Raw genomic sequence first — 12,170 nt, forward strand, 5'->3', positions numbered from 1 at the left:
GCTGGTAATTAGAAAAATCAATCTTCTAGTTGCAAAATGTTTTGTTTTGTTTTTGTTTGTTGTGCTGCCAGAGAAGGAACCCAGGGCTTTCTGCACGCTAGGCAAGTGCTCTACCACTGATCTTTACCCCAACCCCAGGATCTGCGTTTTAATATTCCTCAGATCTGTGCATGTCATAATTTAGAAGCAGAGCTCTAAATGAACACCTCATCTCTGATCAACTTCCAGAGCGAAGAGCTAATGGTTCCTCACTAGGAAATACACGGTCCTGTTCAGCGAAGAAAGAGGAAAGGACTCTATGGAGCTCCAGGGTGCCCTAGGGCCAGCAAGGCCAGTCCCTGCCCACCTACCTCTCCTCCCCTCCTTCAGGGCAGTGGACAGACATTTCCTATTTGGCACTAGGACGGGTTTGTTCACTCTGTGGATTTCTCGGGGGCTGCTGACCTCTGGGAGATCTGAGAGAAGCTTCTGCAGTAGAATCTTTGATCTTTTTAAACTGCTGGATGTTAAAACCCCTTTTCTCCCTTCTCACAACCATTTTTGGACAATAGAGTGTTAAAGGCAGCAGCTGCTTTGCTTTTGCTGTGTGCCTTTCTCACAAGGACCAGCCATAGATTTATTGCTATAATAAGGGGATGATATAGATGAAAGCTTTGTAAGGCCTTGAATCCAGGTGCCGGGGGACAAAACAAGAACATGACAGCACAAAGGGCTCAAATGGAAAAAGGGATCTAAACACTGGAATTGCCAAGAAAGGCAACTTCACCTCCTTTCATCCTTGCTTTGTGAAAGGCCCTCTTTGGAGATTTATCCCTTCCAAAGCCCTTTCCACCCAGGCCCACCGAGGGTCTGCCAAGGATGGGGATCCGGACGCTGTCCTTGGTCCTGAACCATCGTTCTGCATTGGAGGGCTGTTCCCAGCCTCACCGCACGACAGAATCAATGGTGAAGTATGACAAAATCATCGAACACTGGCATGCACCTGCAATCCCAACACTTTTTTTCTCATTGAGTTTATTGGTGCATTTTAGGTACACAGAACAGTTACATTCATTATTGGGATCTTGTGCCTTTACATGACAGGTCTTGGTTGCAATCCCAACACTTGGGAGGCTGAGACAGGAGTATTACCAGGAGTTTGAGGCCAGCCTAGGCTACATAGTGAGTTCAGGACCAGAACTGAACTACATAGAAAGATCCTGTCTCAAAAAAGAAAAAAGAAAAAAAATACTGATTGCAAACCCTCATCCCTAGATTGTCTGTCTCACTGTGTCTCTTGATTTAAAAATCAAGAGCTCAAAGCTGAGTGTGGTGGTGAATGCCTGTAAATCCCAACAATCAGAAGGCCGAAGCAGGAGGATCGCCATGAGTTCAAGGATATATAGTGAGAAAAGCAAGAGCCCAGACACATTTAGTTCCCCATGTGTTACAGTTTGGCAGTCACTCTCCTATGGCATGCTTATTGCTCATAGCCCGTGAAGTGGACATCTGCTGCCTTCTTTTCTGCCCTTGTTAGCATCCAGTTCATGATCTTCTGAAAAGGCACCCTAGTTTTCCTTAGGAGAGTCTCTTCTCTCTACTCTCAGGTTTAAGCAAGATGTTGCCAGGAATAAGTAAGAATGATTCTAATTTGGATACTGTTTCACATAACCTGTTACCCAGATGAAACTTCAACCAATGCTGGCCTAAAAATCATGTGACTGAAGAACGTTGCTGGTCCAAGGGAACCTGTGTAGGATTGATGTCAATTCACCACAAACAGAAGTGTGCCAGGCAGAGCTGGGGACCTAGCTCAGTGACACTATGACTGCCTTGTAAGTGCAAGGTCCTGAGTTCAATCCCCGATCTCCACTACCAAAAAAAAAAAAAAAAAAAAAAAAAAAAAAAAGTGTACCAGGCTGTCACCAAATTATTCACAGAAGATTTTCTTCATTTTTATTCTCATCTCAATGAAAATATTGCTGCTTTACTCTGTCCTAGATCTCTTTGATTTATGTTACATGGTTTCCATGCTTGATCTCACTGCAGCTTTGTTCCCGACATTTACAATTTTTATCCTGTCACAAGTTGGGGGAGTGCAACCCTCTCCATAAGCAAATGGGGCTCAGGATTAGCTCCCTCCTGTGGCTGAAGGGTAGACCTGCATGATATTTACATTCCCAGTATTACCCATAACGAAATATGACAGATCAAAGGGACTGAAGGAAGGGACCCCCCAGGGGCACATTTCTCTGAGTTCATGGTATATTTGAGGGCAAGGAAGCACTATAATCCCCTCCATATGGTTTTGAGAGAATCCCTTTTTGGCTTGGGTATAGAAAAAGTTCCTACTGATGGGCATTGAAGGCAGAATTGCCTGGTAGAGGTTTCAGGACAGAGTAATTAGACAAAAGGCAAGGACCCAGATAAGAGGTCATGGGGAGGCCTGTAAAGCCAGGATAAAACATGAAAGGAGGCTATTTTTAGGAACATGAGATCCGATAGCAGGACAAGCAGATCTAGGGATCTGGAAATAGTCACTAGAAAAGGCTCAAAAGCAAAAAAAGTGTTCAGCAAAGTGATGGTTTTGGAATAATTTTCAAGACATGTACAACATTTAAAAATTCTGGGCAGTCAGATGATCCTGGATTTTATGTACATCCCAGAAAAAGAATCTGTCCCTTTTTGGACAGAGGTTGCACCTCTGATGTGGTGTGAAGCCATTAGATCATGAACATCATATTACACTGACCTTTTAAAATGCCAAAGCTGAGAGTCAGGAGGAGCAAGGGATCACATGGTGGACTCCAGGGTGTTCACTGTGCACTGATTCCTGGCCTGAGAAGCAGTTATAAGACAGCTCACCTCAAATAATTTGTTTAACTATACATTGGAGTTATCTGTGCTTTTCAGTATATTTCACAATACAGTAAAAAAAAAAAAAAAAACAGCCAGGTGCTAACAGAGAAATATGCTGACTCACTGAGAAAGGATGGGCATCCTGTAAGAGGTATTATTACATGGCCATTAGAAGTCTGGTCTAGGGCCAGGGATTTAGTTCAGTGGTGCTGCCACCTGCCTCATAAGCTCAAGGTCCTGAGTTCGATTCCCAGTACCAAAAAAAAAAAAAAAGAAGAAGAAGAAGTCTGGTCTATGAAAAATGTTTATTTATGTTTATTTGAGAAGTTGTTGATACTATGGTATAAAGTAAAAAAGTAGACTACAAATGTGTGTGTGTGTGTGTGTGTGTGTGTACTATAATATCTATAAAAACTATGTAGGGGGGGCCAGGGATTTAGCTCAGTGGCACTTCACCTGCCTGGCAAGCGTAAGGTCCAGAGTTTGATCCCTGGTATCAAAAAACAAAAAATAAAGAAAATTAAAACTATGTACAAGAAAAAGACTGGGTAGAGCAGTCGTATCCCCACACCCCTCAAGCTGCTCTCCAGCGAAGTGAAGAGATGTGTTTGGTAGAGCACTGGCTGGTTTGGCACAGTAAATATGATGTAATGATTAGGGTCAAGTTTAAGGTTTTGGAAGTCCACTTCCAGCTCTGTCACTTACTAGTTTGACAAATTATTTAACCTCTCTCACCTCAGTTTTTGTTATCTGTGAAGCAGAGGTTAATAATGTTGGGAAAATAGGCTCAGGGGAAAATGTTCAGACAGTTTATTTAGTCTTCTTACACTTCCAGCATGGAGGTCTGATTTATTAGACCAACCCCAGCCAACACACAGGAGATTTTTCACAACCTGAACTTTTCCCCTCGTATGAAGGAAGTGTGAACAGTTTGAGGTCTCTTTCGATCATGACTCGCTGCTGCCCCTCTTCTTCAGTGTTGTTGTTTGATACGGTGAAGCTGGGAAGGGTGAGTTGCGTCTCCATCGTGGCCTCCAGCAGCCTGCTGTGCTCTGCGATGGGTCAGCTCCATCTCCCGAGCACCAGGCAGGACTGGCTAGCAGGGAACAGATTCCATTGACTGGACCCTTGGATTCCGCGGAAGGAGACCGGAACTGGCAATGCCGAAATCAAAGTATTCCTCTGGCCAGATCACTAATACAGAAACATTTTGTGCCTATCACATCTTTAAAGCCATTTCTTTTCTCTTTGGGCCCTGATAATTAATATGACTCCCGGTTGTCGCTAGAGAACATTTAATGAGATCCAGCTGAGGGAAATTCCCAGAATGCGGGCCACTGTCCCTTGCATGTTTCCGTTCTTCACCCTAGCTCAGAGGATCACAGTCAGGTCTCTGAAAAGATCGCCTAAGACACCTCCTTCGTCATTGTTCTGGAGATCAGAGGAGGGCAGGGCAGCAGCCTGCACTCAGGTTCTTTGTGTAGCCACCAGCTGCACATGCAGGATGAGCCACTGGGCCTGGGTTCCACTTTCGAGCAGGCTCTCTTCTACTCCACATTCATCTAGGTCCAAGAAGCCACCCAGGTATAAAATGGGTCTCAGCCAGACCCTGGGGAGCCCTTACCAGACCCTATATCTGCTGACATATTCATCTTGGAACTTGGCACACTCTAGAACTGTGAAAAATCAATTTCTATTGTGTAAAAGTCATTTGGTTTATGGTATTTTATAACAGCAACCCAAATAAATACAGAAAGGATCATCATTAAAATTAGTTTGTAAACATGTGTGAAATACAGGATATTTACATAGAAGAAGTATCCTCCCATAAGACACTAATTGCAAAGGAAAAAAACAGTAACTTTATGAAGGCAAAACCACCAGATACCATCTTAATACAAAGTTAACATCACGCATAATGTGACACATCAACATCAAATACCTCCTGATTTAGAGAAGGCCACATCACTTCTGTGGATTTTTATTTTTATTCATTTATTTATTTATGTGTTTTGGGGTTTTTTGTTTTTGTTTTGTTTTGTTTTGTTTTTTGACTGGATCTTAAACAGTAACTTTATGAAGGCAAAACCACCAGATACCATCTTAATACAAAGTTAACATCACGCATAATGTGACACATCAACATCAAATACCTCCTGATTTAGAGAAGGCCACATCACTTCTGTGGATTTTTATTTTTATTCATTTATTTATTTATGTGTTTTGGGGTTTTTTGTTTTTGTTTTGTTTTGTTTTGTTTTTTGAGACTGGATCTCACTATGTAGTTGAGACTGACCTGGAACTCACTATGTAGCCCAGGCTGGTATCGAACTCACAGCGATCCTCCTGCCTCAGCCTCTCGAGTGCTGGGATTACAGTGTGCACCACCAAGCCCGGCTTACTTCTGTGGATTTTTAAAAGATACACAACCTGAATTTAACCATGGTGCAAACCCAAATTGAGAGGCTTTATGTAAATTACTGGACAGTGCTCTTCAACAATTTCAAGGCCAGAAAGACAAAAAAAGACTGAGGATATTGGAGAGACATGAAAACTAAATGCAATGTATGGTGCTGCTTTGATATTGGTCCAGAAAAATAATACTGGTGAGATAATTGGAAATGTTTAAAGGTTTGCAGAAGACTTAATAGTCATGTCAATATTAATTTCCCAGTTTCGTTAATTATCCTGCAGCGATGTGTCATGTTAGTATGTGAGGGGACTGTGGAAAGGGTACACAGAATGATCTGTACTACTTGGGCAATGTTTAAACCGGATGTTATTTAAACATTCAAAACTATTATTATTATTAATTATCATTATTATTAAACGCAGGGCCTTTGCACTGACACACATACCAAGCGTCCTAGCGCTCGCTCTCCTTCCGTCTCTCTCCACTTTGCGTACTGGGGATTGAGCGCAGGGTCTTTGCATTGAGCTACACCCACACTCCTTGTTTTATTCATTTATGTATGTTTTATTTATTTGCTTGTTTGTTTATTTATTTTTTATTGAGACAGGGTCTCCCTGTACACTTCAGGCTGGCTCTGAACTCACTAGGTAGCCCAGACTGGCCTCAAACTAATGGAGATCCTCTAGTTTCAGCCTCCCAGAGCTCTGGGACTAGAGGAGTGCACCTCCCAGCTTGGAAATAATCTTCAAAATAAAATGAGAGAGATAATTAGCAGTGATACGAAGTAATATCCAAAATCTAGGAAATCTACTATTGACGGTAAAGCAAGAGGAGCCACACGTGATGGTGCACCCTTGTAATCCCAACAGCTGGGAGGCCAGAGAAAGAGGATTGTGAGTTAAGGCCAACCAAGTTACACAATGAGACCTGTCTCGAAGGAAAGAGAGGAAGGGCACATGTGATAACATGTTACCCAAGACAGAGTCATGCACACACATGACCACGTGCTTCAATCTCAAAAGTGCATGAGTATAGTGATTGCCTCCAACGAAGCTCACAGTGAGGGCTGGGAGAAAGACTATTTATCATATATGTTTTGGGTATCACTTGAAGATTTTTTGAGACAAGATCTTACTATGTAGTTCAGGCTGGCCTTGAAAACACTACATAGCCCAGGCTGGCCTTGAACTCAGGGGCAATCCTCCTGCCTCAGCCTCCTGAGATTATAGGCATGCACCACAGATTACTTGAGGGGTCTTTTCCCCCCATTAAGTTTATTGGTACATTTTAGGTGTACAAAAGGATGAAATTCATCATTGGGAATTTGTTCCTTTACATGACACATCTTGGTTCTTTTTTCCCCATTCCCCTGGCCTTACTTAAACCCTTCTACCCTCCCTATTTACAAAGACTTTGTTTCCATTTTTTTTTCTCAGTTTTTTCCTTTCCCTTATTTTCTTTCCCTTACCCCTTCCACTTTCTCCTCCCCTTTAGACCTTTTCTTCCTATTAAAATGATCTATTGTACATTTTGATTCTTATTTACATTTTTAGTTTCTCACACCAGGGAAACTATTTGTTATTTTCATGTCTGTCCTATTTATTTCATGTAAGAGTATGGCTTAAATGTGCATCAATTTAGCTATAAATGACTCTAGTTTTTCATTCTTTATGGCTAGTAGTACTCCATTTTATATTTTAAAAATAGATCTTCTTTATCCAGTCTCCAGTTGATGGACAAATTGGCCGTTTCCAAGCTTTAGCTATTACAGACTACACCACTATAAGCATGGGTTTTCATATATTGCTGTGGTATGATTTTTTTATTCTTTTGGAAAGATACCTAGCAGGGGAACAGCTGGGCCAAATGGGACCTCTAATCCTAGTTCTTTAAGGTATCTCCATATGGATTTCCACAGTGGGTGCACCAGTCCGCACTCCCACCAACAATGGAGAAGGATTCCTTTCCCCCACAACCCTGCCAGCACTTATACTTGGTTGATTTCCTTTTCTTTCCTTCTCTTTCTTTCTTTCTTGTTTATGTTTGTTTGTTTGTTTGTTTGGTACCAGGGATCAAACACAGGACCGTGCAGTTGCAAGGCAGGAGGTGGCACCACTGAGCTAAATCCCTGACACATTGATTTCTTGATAGCAGCCATTCTTTCTGGAGTAAGATGGAATCTCAATATTGTTTTCATCTGCATCTTTCGAATGACCAGTGATGTTGAACATTTTTTCATATGTTTATTTGCTGATTTCAATTCTTTGTCTGAGAAATTTCTGTTCTTTTCAGATGCCCATTTTTGGATTGGGTCTTTACATTTGGGTGGGTCTGATTTTTAAGTTCTTTATATATTCTAGATAGTAGTCCTTTGTCTGAGGAACAGCTAGTAAAACATTTTCCCCATATTGTGGGTTATCTCTTACTCTGTTGGTGGTTCCTCTTGCAGTGCAGAGCTTTTTAATGGGATGAGATCCCAGTTGTTGATTTTCTGTGTTAGTTACTGGGCTACTGAGGATTTGCTCATAAAGTCTTTTCCTATGCCAATGGCTTCAAGAGTTCTACCTAACCTATCTTCCAGCAAGTTAGTGATTCTGTTTTAATATTTAGATATTTATTCCATCTCTATTTTAATTTACTGCATGGTGAAAGATATGGATCTAGTTTTAATCTGTGGCAAGTTGAGATCAAGTTTTTCCAACGCGATTTATTAAAGAGGCTATCTTTCCTCCACTCAGGGTAGTTGGCTCCTTTGTCAAAGATTAGGTACCCTAGTATGTCTGGAGTTGTTTCTGCGTCTTCTCATCTTTTCCTCTGATCCTCAGGTCTGCTTCTTTGCCAGTACCATGCTGTTTTTATCACAGTGGCTTTGTAGTATAGTTTCAGTTTGGGGATTGTGATATCCCCTGCCATATCTCTGTTGCCTAGAATTGCTTTTGCTATTCTAGGTCTCTTCTGGTTCCAAATGAATTTTTGGATTGTTTTCTCTAGTTCTGTGAAATATACTGTTGGGATTTCAATTGGGATTGCATTGAATCTATATAGCAGTTTTGGAAGTATGGTCATTTTCACTATATTGATTCTTCCTATCCAGGAACAAGGAATGTTCATTTTCTTATATTCTCTTGGATCTCTTTTTTCAGAGTGCTGTAGTTTTCAATGTGAGGTCTTTTGCTTCCTTCATTAGACTGATTCCTAGATATTTCATTTCTTTGGATGCTAATGTGGAATGAGTTGTTTCCCCAATTTCTCTCTCAGTAAGTCTGCTATTTGTGCACAAGAAGGCTGTTGATTTTTGAGTGTTGACCTTTCCTGCTTTTCTACTGAATCTGTTGATTAAGTCTAGAAGTCTTTTGTGGAGTTTTTTAGGTCTTCTATGTAGTTTATCATGTTGTCTGCAAGTAATGACAGTTTAACTTCTTCCTTTCCTATTTTTATTTCTTTTATTTCCTACCCCAGTCTAATTGCTGTGGCTAATGTTTCTAAAACTATATTGAACAGGAGTGTTGATAGTGGCCATCCTTGTTCCTGATTTTAGCATGAAGGTTTTCAATTTTTGACCATTTATTATGATGTTGGCTGTTGTTTTTTCATAGATGGCCATTATCAGGTTGAGAAAAAGACCATCTATTCGAATTTTCTGTACCAGGGATTGAACTTGGGTTCTTGGCTTGTGAGACAGGTGGCGGAATCACTGAGCTAAATCCCAACCCTTCTGTAGGGTTTTTATCATGAATGGGTGTTGGATTTTGTCAAATGCTTTTCCTGCGTCTATTGAGATGATCATATGGTTTTTGTCCTTGACTCTGTTAATATAGTGTATTACATTTATTGATTTATATATGCTGAACCATCCTTGCATCCCTGGGATAAATACAACTTGGTAAGGGTGTACGATCTTCTTGATGATCCTCTGTATTCTGTTTGCCAGTATTTTATTGAGAATTATTGCATCTACGTTCATTAAGGAGATTGGCCTGTAGTTCTGTTTTGTTTGTTTGTTTGTTTTGTTGTTGTTCTTTTTGGTTGGGTCTTTCTCTGCTTTCAGAATCAGAGTAATGCTTGCTTCCATGAATGAGTTTGGGAGTATTCTTCACTTTTAATTTCATTAAAGATTTTGAAAAGTAGTGGTATTAGCTCCTCTCTAAATTTCTTGTAGAATTCAGCAATGAAGCCATCAGGACCTGAGTTTTTCTTTGTTGGTAAATTTTTAATTACATTTTCAATTTCAGTGATTAAAATTGTAGTCTTTAAAAATTTTAAATCTGCTTTGTTCAGCTTTGGTAATGTATATGTATCTAGAAATCTATCCATTTCTTCTGTTTTTCCATTTTATTGGAGTGTAGGTTCTTGAAGTAGTTATTGATGATCCTCTGGTTTTCTGCTGGATCTGTTTTGATTTCACCCCCTTCATTCTTAATTTCATAAATTTGAGTCTTTTCTTTCTTTTTTTAAATAAGGTTGGCTAAGGGTTTGCCAGTTTTGTTTATTCCTTTGAAAAACCAACTCTTCAATTTGTTGATTTTTTTTTTTTTTGGTATTGTTCTCCTAATCTCCATTGCATTGATTTCTGCTCAGATCTTTATAATTTCCTCCCTTGTAGGAGCTTTTGGCTTCTCTTGCTCTTGTTTTTCTAAAAGCTTGAGGTTCAGTGTTAGGTTGTTTATTTGAGCTCACTCTGTCTTCCTTTTTTTAAAATTGAGTTTATTGGTACAATCTAGGTATACAGTACAGTTACATTCATCATTGGGATCCAGTACCTTTACATAATAGGTCTTGATTCTCATTTTTTCCCCTTGTCCCTGCCCTCCCTTCACCCCCTCCTCCCCTCCCCATTTACAAACACTTTATTTCCATTTTTCAGTTTCTCATATTTTTTCCTCTCCCTTATTACCTTTCCCCCATCCTTCCCACTTTCCCTACACATTTAGCCCATTTACTTCCTATTTCACATTATTAATTATCTCATTAGGATCCTGTGTACTATTATAGTTTTCACAACAAACAAACTCTTCGGTATTTCAGTTAAAGAAATCTCTGTATGAACATTAAAAATAGGGGACCCTAAAATAAAACTAAAAAGGAAAGTAAAAGAGAAAAGGCAATGATGTAATATTAAAATAATCCTTAATTCTGGAGATGAAAATGGTCCCTGAACATATTTAAATTGATTCTTCCTCTTATAGTCTTTTCTTATTCTTTTTTCATTATTTAGAGAATACTTTATTAGTTTCTCTAATCAAACCCATGTAGATATAACCTTATATATTTAGTACTATGTGTTACCCCTGTACACATAGAAAAAAAACAAAAATAAAAATAAATTAACATTTCTAGACCACTATGGCTGTCCATTTCTGTACAATGCCAACTCAACACAATAATTTGGGATGACTTTTTTCAAAATTGGCAGCACCATTAAAGTTTCCCAAAATTCAATTTATATATGTATATATATATTTATATTTATATAAAAAGACTAATAATACTATATTATACATCAACAGCAGCAACAGCTTTTCCAGGTTCTTCAGTCATCTGAACAAAATTATAGACATTCAGCACATTCCATTAAAAAAAGAAAGAATAGAATAATAACCAGAAAACAGCAAAGTTCTGTTGCTGTTGTGGTACCTGGCACCATTTTTTTTTATTAGCATCTTAATCATTATCTGGAAAGAGAACATTCTAGAGTAATATCATTAAATGTAGCTCTGATAAAGCACGGTCCCTACTATGTATCATAAAGCAGGTACAAGATATTTTACATTCATAGAGGTATGATACAGTACCATCCTACATCAATAACACTAGAATCAGTTTAGGTTTGAAGTTTACTTTGTCTGCAAATAAAATTGCTACAAAAACAAACCTAGAGTAGACCCCAGATCCTGCCTGCACATCCTCTCCCAACACAGGGTGCTGCTCTCTTTCCTTCCCAGTCATTTTCTGAGAATACTATAATTCCAGGAAAGCTGCAGACATACCAGGGGCAGTTTCTAACAATCCATTGCCTGGCTTTCCCTAATGCTAACATCTTGCTTGGCCAGGGTACAATGCTCAAAGCCAGGATGCTAACAGGGACACACAGGAAGCCAAGGCCTAGAGAGGTTAAGCAACCTACCCAAGGGCACACAGCCTAGCCTCCCAACTCAAATCCCCAGTTCCCTTTGTTCTATTCACCAGCAATGTGCAGTGGGATGCAACACAAGGGGGCGCCCCTCCCCTGTGAGCCCGGCGTCCTCCTATGGGCTTGGGAGAACCCTCCCTCCTCAGGAAGACCCTCACACTTGGCTTAGTGCTCTGCAGCCTTAAAGTTCATAGTGGTATCTTTCTTGTTGTTTGAGGCAGGGTCTCATTGTGCAGCTCAGGCTGGCCTTGGACTCATTATGCAGCCCAGCATGGCCTCCAACTGGCGGGGATCCTCCTGCCTCAGCCTCTGGAGTGCTGGTATTGCAGATATCTGTTAGTTAGAAATTATCATAAGGCCGTTAAACAAAGCAAGGCCCTCAGCATAGAAAAACAATCTAGGCACATTCACTGATTAGCATTATAAAAAAAGAAGAGGTACTACTTCCTCTACAGATGAATAGCAGTGACTGATATTCTAAATAGACATCAATCTCCCTAGCCTATTTCCTTTCCAGAAATTCCTTATATATGATTTGTTTTCCCGTTTGATCCCCATTTAATCAATAGTACCTGGGAGACTGTACTTGTAATCTATTGGTTGGTCATGGTTTTGTTCCACCTCATGATTTTCAACAGTTTTATCCCACTTTTCACTCACCTCACCTTGTGGCTTTGCCCCATAAAACACCTTTGAGAAGCAGGGTAGGTGTGTAATCCACTTTCTGGTTCCCTTCTGTCTCCCTTAGACAGAAGCTATCTTTTTTTTTTTTTTTTTTTTTGTACCAGG

The sequence above is a fragment of the Fukomys damarensis genome, unplaced genomic scaffold (genome assembly GCF_012274545.1).
Source record: "Fukomys damarensis isolate Sample0158 unplaced genomic scaffold, DMR_v1.0_HiC HiC_scaffold_20, whole genome shotgun sequence".
Lineage (NCBI taxonomy): Eukaryota > Metazoa > Chordata > Mammalia > Rodentia > Bathyergidae > Fukomys > Fukomys damarensis.